The sequence below is a fragment of the Syngnathoides biaculeatus genome, chromosome 22 (genome assembly GCF_019802595.1).
Source record: "Syngnathoides biaculeatus isolate LvHL_M chromosome 22, ASM1980259v1, whole genome shotgun sequence".
NCBI lineage: Eukaryota > Metazoa > Chordata > Actinopteri > Syngnathiformes > Syngnathidae > Syngnathoides > Syngnathoides biaculeatus.
This window is the reverse complement of record NC_084661.1, coordinates 8,596,962-8,617,745: the sequence shown is the minus strand read 5'-3', so window position 1 is coordinate 8,617,745 and position 20,784 is coordinate 8,596,962. Positions and strand designations below refer to the sequence as shown.

Genomic DNA, 20,784 nt, shown 5'->3' with positions numbered 1-20,784 from the left:
CACCTGCAGTTGCAACGTTGTACAGCTCCAATCATATTTGGGGCATATACCCAAGGACTTGTCAGGATGTTATAGCAAAACATGCTGGACAAGATGGAAAGAAAGCGATTTATTCCCCGTGAGGCAAAATTTAAGGTCGAGACAAGCTGATGGATGAACCTGTCATGTCTGCTCCCCTCCTCTTCTCTGTCCTAGCTTGTCCGTACTTAGTAGAATGTCAAAGTGATGGCAGAAAGGGCAGTTGTAGGAAGAACAATTAGGGGGGATTTTAAAATGCAAATTTTCTCTCAAGGTAGGGAGCATCTTTAATGGAAGTGAGTGTGTGTTTTTGTTAGAGGCACATGCAAGGATAGTATGCAAAGGATAATCTTATTGCCAGTTTCAACCAGGAATAAGATCAAGATCTAGAATCATGCTTAGCATTCAAAATCAAACTGGATCTTCCTTGACGATCAGTAACTTGCTGAGGTTTTAATCACTTGTTATAAAAGGGGAACGGTGTGGGTTCTGCAGTCACCAATAACCCCTCAAACTACCACTGACCTCTTAAAAGGACATTTCAATCAATGTAGTCAAAAAGTTTTGTTGAAATCCTCATCCTTTATCTTTTCTGCCAAACCACTTGTGGCAACAACCTTCAGTGCGTAAAACACCCAGACGTTAGCGGTATGGCACTGTGATCAATCATAGCTGGTCCAGATAAGTGTCTTAGCTTTAACCATATGATATAATGATATGGACACATATCAGACTGCCTCAAGACTCCACCCAAGAAAGTGATATCACGCCATATACCTCAAGCAGACATGTGGTCTAACCAAGGCTGGCCGGCAGCTTTATGTGCACGAACAACCACCCATGACATCTTCATAGGTTGGGTCCAAAGACTTATTGGATTAACACTGAGTATGTACTTTCGCTTGAGGCACTTAGACATTTTCTGTCAAAGAAAGTCCAAATCATTCAAAGTAATCTATAAAAGAGGTTTATTTTGACAAACTGCTCAACGTGATATCCTCGGGCCTCCCAGACAATCTGATCATTTGATACTGTGAAATGCACTTTTCCAGAAAGGCATTTGGCAAACAGGCTGCATATTATTTGAGCGAAGGCACTGGAATCGACTTGTTCAATGGCAACTGTCTGGCAGTTTTATTTAGTGCAATGTTATAAGATATCCAAAGTGTTCCTGGATCTGGTGGGGCTCGTGTCAGAGCACTGTTATGATCCAATAAAATATGAAACGACAAAAAAAACAAAAAAAACCAATCTGGACCTGATCAAAATCATGATGAAAGATGACGTGTTTCCGACAAATCCAAGATCTTAGTAGTAGAATAACTGTGATATATATATATATATATATTTTTTTTTTTATTATTTTTATTTTTTTTTTTTGTTCCGGCTTCAGTATTCTCGTACTGTGTAGAGTAAATGGAGGTTCCCTAATATACTGTATCTACATATATTATATAGTGGTGTTCATATGAAACCCATATGAAAAGCACATTTATCCTTTAAATGCATCAGTAATTATCTTAAATGTATAGAATTGAACATTTTTGTGAGAAAATTAAAATATCTTAAAAAAAACTTTAAAAAGAATTGTAAATAAGTGCAGACTTGTTAAACATTGTAATAAACATGAATAGGTATTTGCCAAGCATTTTATTCAAATGCCTAACAGGTAAAGGCCCATAATAAGTGACAAAAACTGGAGAAGAGCAGAATTTCACTTGCGCATGTAACACAGATGGTCAAGAGTATATCGAAGAGATTTTACAAAGCAAATAAAATGGAATCTGTCAATGTTTTCCCAATCTTTGACCTGATTCTGCCTCGCTGAAGTCAACTTCATCTGAAGGGAAGAGAATCTCACAAACGTTTGCCAGGAGACCGAAAGACACGGACAGCATGGTCCTGTTAATGGACCGTGACGGCTCACTTGAAAGTATCTGTTTTGCACCAAAGAAAAATATGAATATTGTTCTTGACAACGCTATTTTAAGTGCAAATTATCTAATCCCTCTGGTGATTTTTTTCCAGAAACTCTTAAGTTCATGTTTGGCAGAAATATCTAGCAGATCCCAAAAGAGCTGTTTAGCCTTAATATCTCCAAATATACAAAAACTTTCCAAATGCTCCTGGAGTTTTACTTGGCAGGTGTTAGTAACTATATTTTGGGGGAATCTTTTCATGCATAGCAACGGCCTACCTGTTCCCGGAAGCATATATTCCTCTGGTTCATGTCTAAGAATGCACAGTATGCGTGCATGGTGGATACAGTATATTTAACAAGATACAAATATGCACTCTGCATACAAACTTGACAAAATAAACAAAGAAATAAACACTTGCACAGCGGAGTAAATAGTAACTAGCTACAGGGTACAGAATAATATTTGCCATTATAATCATCAAGACGTTTTAATGACAAACCTCTCTCTCTCTCTCTCTCTCTCTCTCTCTCTCTCTCTCTCTCTCTCTCTTTCTGTAATTTATCAAGGCGAGCAAGAGCAATATTGTCTTTTGTGTCCATTGTCAATATGACAAACACAACGTTTTGCTCGACATGCTTGGTTTTCCCTAGACTGCACTTAACACCAGTCATTACTGACAGCCAGATATACTGATCCACCTTCCTCTTATGGCCCATGCATCAAGGTCCCCAAGCAGCCGTCACCTCAAAGCTTTGGAGAGCGATTAATGTTGAGGAGCAACTGTGGCTCGACGGATGAGCGAGGTGGATGTAGGAAAGTAGAAATTGGGTGTGACTGAGACTGACTAAAGGAATGTTTTAGAGGTGTTCTGGCACTGTGGTCCAATTATTGGACAAAAAAAAAAACTGTCACATTCTATCTGTCGGTCGACAAAAACAAAACAAAGGATGCATAGTCCATGTGATTATTTCGGAGGTGGTGGTGACCAATAGGGTGATGAAAATCAATTGCAACGCTGGTGTATAAAAGTCAGTTACTTTAATCACTACACCACATGTGTCCATTGCTCAAGTATTTTCAGATTCAGCTCGGTCCACAACAACCACCAGTTCAGTCCACTTTTGTTCAACTGCATATCGGCATTCCGAATCAGGTTAGTGTTTCCATCATACACTGTGTGAGTAGGATGGTAAAATTAACATCAGCTGTGTTAATAATGTGAAATCATAAAAGCAAGACGGTATGTTACTAACCAATGAATTAATCCAGTAGGTTTTACATGCAAAGCAACAACATGTAAATTCCTCTTTCATGATTGCACTTTGTTGTCTGGCCATTCTGTTCCTAAATTCAGACATTATGGTGATTTGTGGACAGAAATGTGCCGAGTGCCACCCTAAACCGGAGTTTTACACAAGGCAGCCTAGTAAAAGGTTTCTAAAATCTGAGGTGGGAGGAGTTAGATATTTTAGGACTGCTTAAAAATATTTGTAATTATATTTTAAAGGCAAAGAACTGAAGTAAACTCTCCTTCTTAGTGGAAATTGGACTACAGTATTTTTAAAAATAATATGTTCTTGTCCGAGTGTAAAGCATAGCACAATCTCAATGTGAAGTATTGGTATTTATCTACACTATACAGGATCTACACATAGTATTGTAGTCCAGATATGCATTTTATTCTGACCACTGGATTTGATGATGAAATAAATTTCGACTGTATGGGAAGACTACGTAAGTGTCAGATGAGCGTCAAAGTACAGCAGACAGTTTGATTGGATGTAAACTTAAGCATGTCGGTGCAGTGGGAGGTGGGGATTGGGGGTTCTATATTTGAGGGTACCCGAGGGGCCACGAACGTTGCAAAGCAGCCTCACAAGCATCAACAAACCTCAATGCTTCCAGCAGCTGTTCTTCATGTCTGGCTTCTGGGAAAATCATTTTGCCTACCACCGTTGAGTCTTTCTCTCTCTCTTGCTCTCTGTCTCCCCCATCATGGGGAAAACACATTGCAGTAGTACTGAAGCGGTCGATCAGATTGTCCTGCTGTGGTCCATACAAGTGACTTTCACTCTCACCTTCTTCCTCCTACCCTTTTCTCCTAATCTTAAAACTCGAGCACATGTTGTACTCCAACGATAACATCAGTGTTGATGTAGAGGCTTGTTAAATGAAAGGGTTAACAGAGTAACAGTTGTCACATTAAAAGGCTAGTTGGAATATATGCGCTTTTATAAAATTTAATATCTAGTCTAGTGTCTAGAGTCACATGAGTGTCAGTTCTTCTGTGCTTGTTATTACACTAGCAGAAGAGCTAAATTGCCTCTCGCAGTAACAATTGCTGTACAGCATGATGCGCTACTTATTTGTTTTTCTGTAATTATTCATCTTCAACAACAATTACTGGAGACTTTTAGGAGTTTCACACATTTTCAAAGTGTCCCAAAGCTAATTAAGTAAATGAACAACCTAAACCTGCATATATGAGGATAAGCATAATTTGGATACAGATAATGCAAAGAGAGTAAAAATAATAATAATGAAAAATATGCAGCTATGTGAAAAGAACAATGACTGTTAATGCGCCTGGGATAAGAGGGGAAATTCAAAACTTTACCAAAACAGAGCTGCAAAAACACCACTACCAGTAAGCCTTGCCTCAAGAGGAAAAAAGCAAAAACATACAAAAAGTCAGTCTGAAAAGAACAATCATAAATCAGTTTGCAAGTGTTCTGCTCTGAGTGGTGTCAGTCCGCACTGTCAACAAACTCCATTGTGGTACACTAAACGAAGCAGGCCCCTCTCCTTCAGGACTTACAGCACACAGCTCATATACAGCACAACATGTCCTAGTACTTACTACGATGATAAAGCTGTCATGTATCATTGTAGGCTGCCTTCTTTGTTTAAGCCAAGTATGTGAAACTTCCTAATGGCGCTCGGAGTTGAACTGATGCAAATTACGGCTTCAAGTGGAATCCTTTGATGCAGATCCTCTTGTCACTAGAGGTTTCTTTATACTTTCTTTGCTTTCACACCACACTTTCTTATGCAAATGTTTGCATCATCGGATCTCTAAAACAATCCGAGAACACGATTCAGTTTTAAACATCTTTTGGGGTAGATGAGATGAGATTAGCTCTTCTATTTCATTGTGTTGACCTTTGCCTTTTGAGTTTTAAGGCTTGATATTTGTATAAAAAGTGACACGATGGGCAGCTGGTTAGCACATCTCCCTCACAGTTCTGAGGACCTGGGATCAAATCTGGCCTCGCCTGTATGGAGATTGCACATTCTCCCTGTGCCTATGTGGGTTTTCTCCAGGTACTCTGGTTTCCTCCCACATACATGATAGTTTAATTGAAGGATTGATTATCCATAGGTTTGAATGTTAGTGGGAACTGTTTCTTGTTCGTATGTGCCCTGCAATTAAGTGGCGAGCAGTTAAGAGTATAGATCTTTTTTTGCCCAAGTCAGCTGGGATAGGTTCCAGCACCACGGCGATCAGAGTGAGGGTTGATCACTTTGGGAATAGCTTTCTAGTTTGAATGCAGCATTCAAACCACTGCAAAGGAAAGAGATCGAATTGCAGTTTTTTTCTTTTTTGACTACACGATCACACAGGTTGCATTATGAGCCCCGTTGTGATTAAAATGTATGTACAAACCAATAGTTCTATCCTCAAATTTCAGATATTGCAGAATTCCTTCCTACCCATCCCAACAGATTGTCCTCACTGTTAATTAATCATCACTTGCTCTTTGTTCATTAACTGTCTTGCCAAAACAGACAGTACATGGTATGATTGATTATATAACTGCGGGAGAATTTATAGAGATGCCAAGCACAGAGCACCATAATCACAGTGTTAGTGTTAGCTGGAAACATACATTGATGATGAACAGAAGTGCAGCATTATGGCTAACATGGATAAGTAAAACATGAGCATCTTTTCTCCAGAGCCTCTGCCATGTGCTATGGCACGGTTCGCAATAACATGTCATCAAACTGCTTCCTCAGAGATTATTGTTCTTTCCATGGTAGGCATGTTCTTCGTCTGGAGCAGATATGACTCATAACTCATCCGTGGGGCTAATAAGGGCATGTCATGGCATAATGCAACAGATACATTGAATTAAACTTTCCCAGACGCATACACTCATAGCTCAATACTGAGACCAATTAAGCGTTTGGATTACATGTCAGAAAGCATGACTTTGCAACCCTCGTGCCCGGTGCTGCTGCGGGCCAACCTGACAGTAGCGCCGCTTAAGCCTCCTCACCATTTCCCTGTCAGTAAGGTGAGTCAGGCCGTGACTAAACAGCGAGACTAAGCTGCTATCGTACATCGACGGCACAACGGCCAACAGCAGGGGTATAAGTAAGGGTAGTAGGCCTGCCGATTGATTGTCTGTGCTCTATAGACGACGATCATCTATTTGCATTCAGATGGGAAGACATAGGGTGGGGTCATTTTGTTGCTTTGCTAACTCTTGACATGAACCTGGAAGCATTTGGAGCCTTCGAGGCCAAATGTCTGGTGGGGGCTGCCCAGTTCTCAAGGAACCCAGCACTGGAAATGGGCTGGTGCCAAAAAGGCTTCATGTCTGGTCTATTCAACAGGAGCCTAAATTGTAATTTCATATGAATTAGCTTCCAAAAGCTGATATGTTTAGACAGGTATAATATGCTCAGAATGTTGACCAAAATCGTTCGCTACAGTGTATATTAATCAACGCAAATTAAATCCTTTTGCTGAATGAGGAAAAACTTAAGTAGAATTGTTGGGTGTGTCTCTTAAGGCAAACCCAGCTTGCCACAAACCAACACACATCAAAACATTTTCAACAACATGGGGGCAGGCATTTTTTTTTTTTCATGAAATCTATTGTCTGTACAGTTAAAAATTAAAAACACCTGGTCTCTGGGCATACACCGGGATTCATCCTGGACAAGGCACATTGATACGGCAAGCAAAAAAAAAAAGCATTCGCACAGACATTTTAGAGACTTTAGTTCAGATAAGATACATGTTTTTAGAATGTGAAAGGAAGCCAGAGCATGTGAGAAAACCCACGCAACCAGAGGACAAACAACATTTAAACTCTACGTAACAAAGATCTTCAGATATGTAAGATAAATGTGTTCATCACTAGTACACCTGCCTCCCTCTTAAATCCCAAACATAAATTCCAAGTCAGTGTTTTATTTTGTGACCATCATGGAGAGGTGCATGGATATATCTTAGCTTGTCAACTTGCTTGTGCTGGTCCTACCAAGTACCGCTCTCCATATTCTTTCAAATGTTCCAACACAAGGTCAATTAGTTGCACGTAATTAACAGAATTTTTAATAATGTATTGTCTTATTTAAGTCTTCACTATCAACGTTAATAGAAAATATCATGGCTTCTTAACTGCATATTTACTGTTTTGTAAATCCAGAGTATTTTACAGTATGATTAATGACTTGGTTTTTTTTTGTTTGTTTTTTTTGCTGCCATCGAGCAAGTTTGCACTTTTGTGCTGTTGTAGACCAAAGCTGACCATTTCTTAAAATAATAAAGTTTGGTGATTATTTTAGCAAGTGACTGTTACAGTGAAGTTCTAGAAATAGTGCCATACAAAAGTTAATAATTCCAATTTGTAGTTGATGCAATTGCGGGATATTTTATGGGAAGAACAGTCCCTGTTCAAACAGCTTGGAGTCATTTTTGTCCGAGTGTAGACTGCCTTTCCTCACATTTGACATCGCCGCATTTCATTTAAAGGCCTTTAAGCGTGTACTTGTGTGTTTGTTTGTTGTTTCCAATGGCCACACTGCCAACTACATGACAAGACAGAGCAAGAAGAGCCAGGCCAACCACGCAGACATGATGTGGCATTAAGCAGTTTAACCGCACTAAGCCAGCCAATCAGAAGGAAACTAATGGGAACACATGGACGTGGTATTTAGCTGTCAGAGAACAGGCAGCCGCCGATGAAGATGCAACCACGCTGCGGTCCAGCAGTCTGTGATTATGTTGTGTCGCCAGAGGAAAATCAAAGCACTGATTATACTCTACAGCTCGTTGTGGACAAGCACCCTAAGACCCGGCGGTGAGAGCTGACTGACATTGCAGTGACATTGGAGAGAAATAAAAGTTTCACGACATGACTTCATGTTGTGCCTCCCCACTGATCGTCAGGGCTCCCATTCCAATGTGGGAATCCCTCAAAACATTGACACTGTATTGCGGTGAACTTCCAATGGGTTTAAACTCTGTTTATAACTCACTGTCAGATGCGATGCACAAACCGAAACATTCTGATCTCCGCCTCTAAATGATGGAAACATTGATTACAACATTACCCCGGGGTGTATTCAATCACATGAAGAGAGAGTTATTTTTAGTATCTTGATGCTGAATCTTCTATGGCAGCATTTTACTAAACATAGTGTATCCTAGCCTATGTGTCCGTGTATGTGTGTATATTTATAATATATATGCAATAAACTTATCAGTGTCAATACTGACCCATCGCCAAATGTGTGCACTGGATTGCTCTTTGCTAGTCCCTTCTTTTCCTTTTAGCTTGTGGCTTTAAGGGTCACCATTGCGTGTTATCCTTTTCCATGTTCGCCTATCTCCTGCAATATAATTTAGGAACATCATGGTCCACGCAGATTCCAGTCTAACCTCATCTGTCAGCCAATCCATCACCACTGCAAACAGGAAGGGGCTCTGGGTTGATCACTGATGGATTCCCACCTCCATCTTAAATTGTTCTGTCACACCTACAGCACACCTCATTGCTGTTCTGAAACCCTCCTACGTCATCATATGTCCTGTATTATTCTAACCTAGTTCTTTACCACTCCAGACTTCTGCATGGAGTACCACAGTTCCTCTCTGTGTACTCTGTCATAGGCTTTCTCTTGATCTAATGTTGCTCCTTTCAGCCTGTGTACTTTTCCCCCTCAAGGCAAATAATGTATCTGTGGTATTGGTTCTACATATGATACCATACTGTCACACACAAATACTAATTTCTATCCTGAATGTAGCCTCCACTACTGTTTCCCATAAGTTCATTGCATGGCTCATCAAGTTCATTCCTCTATAGTTCCCACAGCTCTCCACATCACCCTTGTTCTTAAAAATAGCACTTGCACACTTTTCTCCATTTCTCAAGCATCTTCTCACACACAGTCTAATAAAGCATATTTGGATGCATAATTAACCAAATGGATAATTAATTGAACAGTCAACATAACCTAAGACATAAAATGGCAGTCACCCCTAACAATTTAGCTAAATTATTGAAGAATGAATTCTTATTCTTCATTCCGCTCCTTCCCAGTGCGTGCCTTCATCTCTCTTATTGTTCCTCCGCCTGCAATGGTTAAGACTGTATTTTTTATAAATCATGTTGCTTAGAATGTTATTGCTAGATCATTTATAATCTCCATCCAGATTTGTTCCCACCTTGCCTATCTGCACCATAGTTTCCCTTTGTCATTTCAGAACGTGTTATTCCTTTTCTTTTTGGATGTGTTACATATTTCCATGTTGACTCCCATCAAACACCAAACAAGACAAAGGCAAACATTTTAAAAGTTAAAGAAAAAGTTGTTTTAGTATGACTAAAAAAAACACACCTCAGTTTTATTGCTTCATGCTATTACAACTTAATAATCAGAAAAAAAGGTTTTACATCACTATTTCTTGAGTATTACTCATGTAAACTTTGCCAACAGGATTTTTACAGTAGTAATATGAATACAGTCTTGTCAATATAGTCTACTTATCCATACATTTAATGTTTTCTCTCCAAAAGCAATGATAGGTTGTCCATCATGTAATTGGATATATTTTTGTGAACATTGTCTCCATTCAAGGTGTGCATGTGCCTCTGGTGAGTCATTTCTATTTTTAATAGGAAAAACAATCATGCAATGTAAAAACATAAAATGTTCCATTTAAAAATTAGGTCACGCAAACAAAATCCTGTTCTTTCCATCACCTTGTGATCTAAATTAATGGGGCTTAATATTAAGTCACATATACTAACTGTGGCTAATGTGCAGCAGTGTTTCAAAACAAGTACATGGCGTTAGAGAGTGGAACAACGTTTGAGGTACAATTACTAATTCTTTCCTTCGCTGCCCAAATGCACCAAAGGACTTGTGTACATACTGTATGAACATAACAACCATGTTCTGTAAATGTGTGTCAAATCAGACACGGAAAAATATTAAATGTGCCCAGATTTTCTGCAAGGTTACAAGGAGAAAAGGTTTCCAAGACAGAACATGATAAAATGGACTAAGTGATCAGTAAAGACCTCCCAAGCTTTAAATATTCTACAGTTCCAGGTGCTGAGGGTACATGAATATGCATGATTATCTATTTACTCTCGTATATGAAGTGAAATGTGTATTCCAAAAGCCTCCTAAAAGTTGCTTTTACTGACCATCCTTCAAACGTAATCTCTCGTGACCCATCCACAGCTGGAAAACAGCCTGTCACAGCCAACCTTTAACCCCGTCCCCGAGATGGCAGCCATCTCTACCAATTATCTGCAATTGGTCAGTTATTTTCTTAGGCCACCGAAATTACCATGCCGTCAAAAATAAGCAGGCGATAAAATGTAAACGCTTCCATTTGCACATCAGAGAGGTTTGCGCCGTCACACATATGGGCAAAACACACACATTTTCTTAAATTAATTAAACTGAAGCAGCTGGACTCTGAATCAAATTTATGGAATAAATGCCTTCACGATACTTTATGGTTCAGCATATGGAACTCCCATTCTTGCAAAAGTTCAGCAGTCTAATTTAATCCCCGTACAATCTTTACATGATCAGGTCCAGATTTCTGACCCTTTCCAAACAATACATACGTATCCCCCCCAAACAGGAGAGATTTAGCGTTGGTATGAAACAGCAGTTATAGCGAGCGAGGGAAAAACAGCTTGACCCAGTGGAAGAAGCGCGAATGGAGACATTAATAGTTGGGGATTCGGTGACTTAGCTTTGACAGCAGTGATTACTGTACTGGTAAAACAACAGTGCTTACAGGAAACTGCTGACTCTCATCCAAAGCGGATCAACTGAGATTGACATCAGGCATCGGCTGTGAGAGCGAGCTCTGCTGTGACACTGTCACTTCCAAAATAAAGAAGGCTCTCAATTGATCCACAGAGTGATTTACTGCTCTGGGACATTACGAACATGATGAAGTAAGAACTGTGGCAAACTTGTCGAAACCAACGTGTTACAGTGCTGATGTTACTCTGCCACTGAGTTGATAGAAACACGGTGATGAAATTTTATCTCCAGAAGATCTTGCATAGGAAGAGTAATATAGTAGATAATACAAAAGATGAATGGATGATGCTCTACAGTAATTTACCATTCAAAAGTATTTACAGTAACTATTCTACTATTTTTACAAGATTTGAGCTCAACATTGTGTGGTATCCATTTATCAATAACTGAACTTTATTTCTATCGCACTTTAACTACAACTGCAGCTGTAACAAAATACTCTACATGAAACTAAATAAAATTAGGGGGAATTAGCTCATTTGTTGACCAATTAATTTCTCCTCCATTACTCATTTCAAAATAGGATTAAAAGGTAGGCTTATTATGTGGGAAGCATTCTTCCATATTGGGATGCCATGTGGACTTTACAGGATCATCTAGGTCTTTTTGTTCTAGTTCAAAGTTGTCCCAAACTTGCACTTCCTTTGTCTATTTTGTATCAGGTTTGTCTTTGACACTTAAGACGTCATCAGCATTCAACATATTAGGCTTCAAAGATTTTGTTAGCTTATCAACCCATTGCCCATGCCTTACCAATCGACACTGGAGCAGCATTGCAAAAATGTCGCCTGCAAAGAAATTTTTTCATCCCAGACAACCATTCAATAGCAGTTTGAAAAGCTTGATCGCGATTACAGTACTCTGGGACATAGTACAACTTGAATTATCTAAGGCAAGTTTCCCGTAACAGGACCTGTTCTGGACAAACCACACAGAAGAACAGGTCCTGTTACAAACACTGATGAAATCTCTCTGTTTGTATAGCAGGGGTTTGCACAAAGTACGGCATAGCCGTAAGACTGCACTGGAAGTCAGCATCATTAAAAGCTTGTTTCAGCTGATACTTCACAGAGTAATAAATTTTTATTTGTACTACTTCATCTTTTTTAATCTGGAAAGTCTAAGCTATCATATGCTGATGCTCTTACATATGGCTGAATGACACACTGAAGATTGTAGAAGGTAGTGTAGCGTGAATATTGGGACACCCTGTACTTTACAGTAATTCGAATGTGTAGCAGTGTACATGACTCATTTTCTATCGTATCCATTAAGAAGTTAACAGGTCAGAATCATTTTATTTATTTTTGATGGCAAAGAAACACCCCTACAAATGTCTTTATTTCAATACCCGCCATTAGAAGTCAAATAAAGGCAAAAAAGTTGTTATTCATGGCATTATCTCTATTAGCTGCATTTGCGAGGAAAGCCAACTCAGCAATTCATCTATTTTGCAGTCCACATGTACCTGTGAGTGTGTGACAGAGTGGGGGTTCTGTTAGTCCAAAACCTGTTTGTATTTACATTGGAACGGAACTGCTCCGTTTTTTGTTTTTTTTTCTTTTCACAACAACCTACATTCCGCCCTGTTTGTGTTTTTGCTGATGAGGTACAGCTTCTGACGCACATGTAAATCAGGTCTACGTGTCTCCATTCGCCTCCAAATGGAGGGCAAAGCAAGTCAGGTCAGAGTCACAGTTGTTTTTCCATTTGAAACCAGCACTGCACATCCAAGTTGAAGTGATGTCACCAGTCCTTGTACTAACTTTTTTTCAGTGTCAGCCTCTGCAAACACAGCAATTTGCTGGGTGATTGACAGGCCCATGATGTAATCTGCACCTCTAATATTTGCTTGTATTGACTCTAATATTATCTGCCAAAATGTTGTCATGTATTTACTAATACGCCATTGCTGTACTAAATCTTGGGGGTCACTTGTCCATCAAATTGTCCTCATGACACAAGTGGTTGATTTATTTATATTTTTTCCTATCCAAGAAATATCCTACAAATGCATACCTTAACTAAGACCAGTCTTAAACATGACAATTTGAGTTATGTTGTTCCACTCATGTGCCGTAGGCAGTCGGTAAAACTGCTCAAGCATTCCCACAAGTGGATAAAGTGAAAATTCACCAAATCGAATCGGTCCACCCAAGGGCCACAAATGGACAAAGATTAATGGAATGTAGTTCATGATTGATGGTTTTTAGAAAAGCGACTCTAAATTATTAATCAACAAAAAGAAAGCGATCTAAGCATAAACTACCTAGTGAGATTTGAACTTGGCCCTGGTCAGTTTGGACCACTTAAGTTCTTCAATGTGGTTTTTGACCTCAATATGCCATTAAATGGCGGCAAACCATGACTTTTGTCTGAATGGAGCTTCTCGATTAACTTCAACATAGCCAATGGCGCGTTCGTATTCAGCGTCAAAGGGCACCAAAGTAACCTTTTAATTATTTGGCCTGAGCTCAAAAACAATGACTCGGTGGGTCATTCAGCAAATAATGAATTGATTCCCACAAAAAAGACAACACCAATAAGTACATTTATAAATGGCTTTTCGCTAATATGTGGGGCTTCACTGTACTTGCTGCTTTCTATTTGACTACTGTACAGTATGTGTCACTGATGATGTGGTCCAGGGGTGCCCAGACATTTTTTACCCGAAGATCAACTTTTCAAGCAACCAGCCTCTCCTGAGCTACAGAGAGGGGCGGGAATGGGGGGGTCCCTATCATCTCCCAAATCATATAAGGTTAATGTTATGTTGCCTCCTATATTTAAAATACAGAATTAGCTTTTTATGCATTGTCTGTGCTTTCATCCTGGATCAGGTTGTGCCAAGGTGGAATTTTAAAATGACATATCATCTCATCCTGCACTTTCTACTTTGGCTTGAGACCAGACCTTTCCCACTTGGAAAAGAGAAAATCTTGTCCAGTTTAACCACTTTTTCTTCAATTATTCACATACTACGACAGTCATTGCATCTTAAAACAACAGCATTTCTTTAACTTTGTCCATTAATATCGAAAGTAAACATGTCTAGCTCATCTTTGAACTATGTTGCCCAGATTATTTTTGTTGTCATTATAAAACACATTGATGGGCTGCGTAAGTAGTGTAACATTTGTAATTATGTGTGTACGTCTTTAAGAGCGAGGGGGGGGTGAGGTAAACTAGGCAAAAGAGTGTGGCGGAGCAGTGGTCGTTGTTCGAGAAAGTTACGTGTGCTGCCTAAAAGAAACCAGTGGCTACTTCTTTTCATTCTTTACAGTACGTATGTGAATTGTGCCACTGGATGTAACAACCAGTCATCCCTCACTGATTGAATCTCATTGCAAAATGCCACAAACTGGAATCGTTTTATTTATTTATTTATATATTTTTTGCATGCCGTCCCGCGATTGACCAAGACTGCTGAGCAACGTATTGAGCACACCTGGTATAGTGTTACACTTGCTTGACTTTGGTGCGGGAAGTGTGGGTTCAATTTCCACTCATTGATGGTGTTAATGTACATCTGGAGGGTTGTCCGTGCCTATATGTGCCCTGCGACTGGCTGGCAACTAGTTCGGGGTGTCGTAGGATAAGATCAGTATGGATAGATTGATGTTTTATATGTATGGCGGAGTACTAGCTTTCATAAAAATATGCAATGCAATTATGACTTTACTATGTCTTAGTCTTGTCGACCGAGGTCAACCGAGGTCCCCCTGTGCAGGTTCAAACTATTTTTATCGTAAAGTGACATATCATGAGGAGAATACCAAAGTATAGTTATGTTGTCTGTAATATTGGTGACTCAACCCAGCCCGATCTTAAAGCCCAAGTGTCATCCCTATGAACATTCTAAAATAGATATTATAATGAAAAATACATATAACATTATTCACTTCAATGTCTTTATGAAAAAATAAATGTGAGTGGAGAGCGCATCATCCATGCGCAAAGTTGCAGAAGTGTCATTCTACGATATCCAAGTGGTCGCCATGTTGGCTGCATCCTCCGTCCGTGACATCACCCGGACATTCGCCAATGAAAACACGTGGTGCACCCTAACTATGGGAGACAAACCCGCCCGTTCTGACATGGAAGCTCTTTTCGAAAAGGAGAACACCACAAAACCGAGTGAAGTTACCGGGGCAATATTACACCATTGTTTCGAGCCCTCTGGGAAATATTACACTATTGTTTCGAGCCATATTCAGATGATATGCGATCACGGCCAAACCGCATCCCCGTCCAATCCACTTCCGCAGCGGAGACGAGCCATCGCGGCTCATCGCAGCCGGCCGGTGTGGCTTATGACAGAGCCGAGCAGTGCTCCTTTAGGTGGTTGTTCATAGACGCTGCAGTACGCGATGAATAACAGTCGAGCCGGAGCGCTTTACTGCGCACACGCAGCTGAGTGAGGCATTCTCGGCTGAGTTCTTCAGAGCCGCCCCCGTCTGCAAAGCCCGAAATGCAGCCTTCGCTAAAGCCGTGAACGCCGAACATGGCGCCTCAGCCAGTGTGGCTGATTTTCGGCGCCATGGTGGCATATAATGGAGCTGAGCTGTGCTGCTTTTAGGGGAATGTTCAGAGCCGCCGCAGTACTCGATGAACACCGTCGAGCCAGGGCGCATTACTGCGCGCACGAGGCTGAGTGAGGCATTTTCGGCTGGGTCTTCAGATTCGCCGTCGTCCGCGCAGCAGCCCGACGCGCACATCGACATATTTCGTACGCGGATCTTTTGTGACATTATGAAAGACCGATTACATGGTCCGCCCCAAACTATTATTTTTTTTTAGTAGCTGTATACACTCCTACCTGTTATTTGGAACCCACAAAGCTCTCGTCCTCTGCACCCGTGCAATCCATTTTTCACAACGAACCGCGTCTTTTGCAAGCTTATGAAGGCTAAATCCATTCTCCTGAGTGTTCAAGCATTGTTCAGCAATGCAATGAGCTGGCATTTTGGCTAACACGAAGGAACAACGAGCTACCTTGCCGGAGGTAAAACTAATGGAAACAAACAAGTCCACTTTGGGGTGCCGCTGTCCTTTACGTCACTTCCTGCTTCTTCTCGAAAACAAATCCCTCGAGAGGATTTTCATAGCGGGAGTTACAAAAAGCTGTAGACGTCAAAATCATGTTTTGTGGTGAAAAACCCCATGGGCCTATATTGGCTGACGTTTTTTCATTAATAACATACTAAAAATCATCCATTTCATGACAGTAGCCCTTTAAGTTCGTATAGGATTAGATTGTTCTAATGCTGATTGTTTTATGCTCATTTAAAATGAGAAATCAGAGTCCATGTCTCATCTTTAATGCACACTTATTATACTAATGTACTGTAAATTAAATTTTACAACTTGAGGTTGAGTATTTGCTCAAAAGGCACAGTTGTTCCCTACGATTGCTTTTAGTAGGAAACTAGACAAAACGAGGGGGGTGGGGGAGAGAACTTTTATTGCCATGGCTTGATGGGTCGCTGACTCAGGCCGGGGTGCTGCGCCGTGTGCCAGGCGCCAATCACACTCGTGTACCACTTGAAGCTGCGAGTCAATGCCACCCTGGCTTTTCTCTCAGACCTTACCGCTAGACAGGAATAAAAACAAGGGATACAGGGGAGGACGAAAAGAAATGTATACCCTCCCAAACATGTGACGGGTCTCAGACTTTTGGCAAGGTAAAAAAAAAAAAAAAAATGAATAGTCACTCCAAAAAAGAAAAACTGTTCTTGTCAATAAATCAAGGCTCTAAAAAGTTTTGTCATGCTTTCCTCCCCGCCTCAAACAAATGAGGCGTATCGGAGAGAAAAATGATTCAGTCCAAACAACCTCCGAGAAAATCAGCTCACAAATCAGACCGTACAAAATAATACCTGTGCTGCAAGCTTGCAGTATAGGAGACATGCACAATAACACACACACACAGATGCAAAGATTCTAAGCAGGTCTTGCCTCAATACCAGCAAAGTCAAACAAATTGCTATGGTTGGTGCAAACAAGAACAATGTACGGCACGCGCACACGTACAGACACACACAGAGACAACTTGGACTACTTCCATCGCCTTATTCCAAGAGTGTAACCCTAACACATTCCAAAACTATTATTTGCCATCTCCGGTAACATTTTGAAAACGCGTATGTGAATCTTGTAACTAGTGGAAAGCACTTGGGACTTTTATTCCAGCATTCTTTCATTTATTCTTTTATACCTATAAAGCATCAGACTTGGCTATATTACTAAAAAAAGGGAAAAAAATTGCACGAAAAGTCAAACTTATTTGTCATCATGTCATGTTAGACCAGCGCTTGTGGATGGATGAAGATGGTCACATTATTTGCAAATCCTACTTGACTGATTACATTTAGGTTCTCTAAAACAAGTTTGATACATGTAAATAAGTGCCATACTGGATAATATTTTGAAGAGGTAGTGTTTTAATTGTATGCATTGTTTTACATTACATTAATTTTGTGTGACGCCAGTCAAAAAAAGCATGACACTATGTAAGGTTTCCACAGTCGTTCAACGTTCTTATTCTAAATATGTATCATACATATACACCACGCAAGTCTGTATGAAAACATTTAAGTCTCCCCTTTCAGTTGAGTATTTTATTTGTCATCATCAGTGGAGCTAGGACAGAGTACCAAGAGAGGAACTGTGGTGGAACATGCTCAAGTCTGGTTTGGTGGAGAAATGTGTTAGAATAGTGCAGGACACGTATGAGGGCAGCAGAACAGCGGTGAGGTGTACCGTTAGTGTGTCAGAAGAATTTAAGGTGGAGGTGGGACTGCATCAGGGATCCGTGCTGAGCCCCTTCCTGTTTGCGGTAGTAATGGATAGGCTGACAGATGAGATTAGACTGGAATCCCCTTGGACTATGATGTTCATAGATGATATTGTAATCTGTTGTGAAAGCAGGGAGCAGGTGGAGGAACAATTAGAAAGATGGAGGTACGCAGTGGAAAAGAGAGGAATGAAGATTAGCCGAAGAAAAACAGAATATATGTGCATGAATGTGAGGGGCGGATGAGGAGGAGTGAAGCTCCATGGAGAAGAAATAGCGAGGGTGGACGACTTCAGATATTTGGGGTCAACAATACAGCGCAATGGAGAGTGTGGTAAAGAAGTGAAGAAACGGGTCCAAGCGGGGTGGAACAGTTGGAGGAAGGTGTCTGGTGTTCTATGTGACAAAAGAGTCCCCGCCAGGATGAAGAGCAAAGTTTATAAAACAGTGGTGAGGCCGGCCATGATGTACGGATGAGAGATGGTGGCACTGAAGAAACAACAGGAAGCAGAACTGTTCTTCTTTCAAAATATATTGTCTCTTTGATGATCACCTCTTAATCCAGCTCATTTATTTTATCCTGCCAGGTTATATACATGATGATTTACAACTGACCCTCACTCTAACCTCATACAATTACTGCTTGTTTGCATTTAATCTTGTTGTGTCCAAGTGGAGTAGCCCTATTAAGTGGAAAGAAATTACTGTAGCAAAAAATAGCAGGCACCAACCCCTCAACTTCGTGCAACACTGCATCAATGTCTATAGAACGCTCGTTTTGAACAATATACAGTATTCTCTCTGCTCTAACAAATATTGTATACATCATTAATAAAGGCATGTTACGGGTGACAGCTTCTTTTGCTAGGTGGCCCGATTAATTAATCGGCATCATTAGACTCCTGACAGTGAAATGAGCGTCATTAAAAAGAATTACGCCGAACACACACCAGTCATTGCTGGAGAAATGGCTGAAAGAGGACGCGGCAAAGAGAAATTTAGACTGACTGCTAAATGCATCCAACTACATGTGTAATCATTTGCATGTGATCCTGAGTGAACACATGAGTCCAATGATGGATGGATTTATGAATGGATACAGATCGATAACTTACTTCATCCACACAAGCAATTCACTTAAAAATATGCCACAAAGTAGGTGGCAATGCTTTCAGCATTTGTGTGTCGCAGGCCGTAGGAGTGTTAACTTTCTCTCCTTTTCTACATCAAGATGATGTGACTCCCATTGGGGGTTTTGCCCCCTCTTGTGGAGATTAGTGAAACTTTCTCACATAACAGTCACCCCAGGTGCTTATTCAGGAGGGTATCCAGTGTAAATAATCAGCCTTTGGGTAGGGTTTATATTTTATAACAATAATTCATTTAGTTAGTTCTCCTATAAGAAAAACCTCAAACCTTGACTTATTTCGAGCTGGATGTTATGCAATGTCCTCATCCAGTGTTTCTGTACAGAAATAGGCGAGTGAAGTTCCCCCTGAACCTGTGAGAAATCGTCAACAACACCTTCAGCCCCCTTGTTTGTCTTTCCGTCCACAACGTGGATACTAATAGAAATATAATTGAGTGAACGGGACACAACTGTTTGCGCCATCAGTTTTTTGTTGTTGTTTTTTTTGGTCCATGAGGTTTGTTTATGCAGAACTTGCAACTAGTCTCCACTCATTACTGGATGGTGCAATGAGTGTTCGAATTCTTAACCACCCATCCAACAGCTAACTTTTGAGATCAGTGACACCATATCTCTTTGTGTGACCTGTAAATCCATCACGTCCCATTTTTCCTTCTGATACAATTGGCTTTCATGTATTCCAGTCTTATTGACTGGAGAGCAAAATGCAGCAAAACCATTAAGGTTGGTTGTAGATGGATTTATTTAAGGTAATGAATGATTGCTGACCCAACACCCACAATAAAAAAGACACTCTGGTGGAAGTATAAAAGCTTTACACCCACTTCATGATTTTGCTGGGAGTGGAATGCACCCCCACTGCTGTTGCAAGGGAAACAAACCCAGTGAATGTCTTGCATGATTGTGGGTTGAGGGTGAAACGGCCTTTTCCTCCAATACGGTGTAGCATCTGCTGTTTTGGTTTGCGCGGAGTCACGAGAAGCCAAAAAACACATTTTCCTCATGTCAAATGGTTCCGTGAAAGTTGACATGCCGTTTGAAACCCCTTTTTTCTTAAATTTGAACTCACCCTTTATTACTTCACCTTCTAATGAATCAAGTCAGAATGAAGGATCACAATCATTCTTCATCATCCTGCCATTCTTGCAGGTAATTAGGCCTGAGTAAGAGTGGAACACACTCCGTCAAACATCCATACTCGGACGCTTATTGTAATTATTTACGAGGGGGTGCCTGGTTAAAACTGCGTCTGATAATTGGTGCCTGTTTTAAGAAAATCTGCCCGGCTATCAGTCACCTAAATGGGGCGTTGGAGGGGCCTGGGCTCACACGCTCGCGTCTTGAGCAGAGGAAACAGAGAGCTGGCCGAGTGTTTTTCAGGTTCACAGGAGTGTTGTTAGGGTCTCTTGGCGTAAACTAGCTCGGCTTCCCTGGTGGTCGGCCAAGAGAAAAGGCATGGCCCCACGTGGAAGAAGATGACTCACAGAGAGTGTATGTGTGTGTGTTGGGAGGGGGGGGGCACATGGGCACGTCTCCGGGAGCCACCGTCATTTTGCTCTCCACACGCTTGAACCTTAAATTCAGTTGGAGCTCCGCTTGGAGGAGCCACTTAATTTCTGAGTGCATTTGTGGAAGTGGTAAATCACAGTCACTATTACTACCGGAGCTCCCGGTGAACATTGTTAGTCATTTCCAATGGCTAAGGCGAGCATGTGTCATTTTTTTCACTATTATTCACCTTGGCTGTCATGTTTTAAAACGGTGAGTAACACTTTTAGTTTAACATTGGCTACATTGGTCAC

General features: G+C 40.7%; 1 non-coding gene across 1 annotated transcript; it reads right to left on the bottom strand.

The window, feature by feature from the left end:
* Positions 1–18,956: 18,956 nt before the first annotated feature.
* On the bottom strand, positions 18,957–19,062 carry LOC133496122 (U6atac minor spliceosomal RNA). Its single transcript, XR_009793729.1, has one exon. It is a non-coding gene; the product is annotated as a U6atac minor spliceosomal RNA (small nuclear RNA).
* Between the last annotated feature and the right edge of the window lie 1,722 nt (positions 19,063–20,784).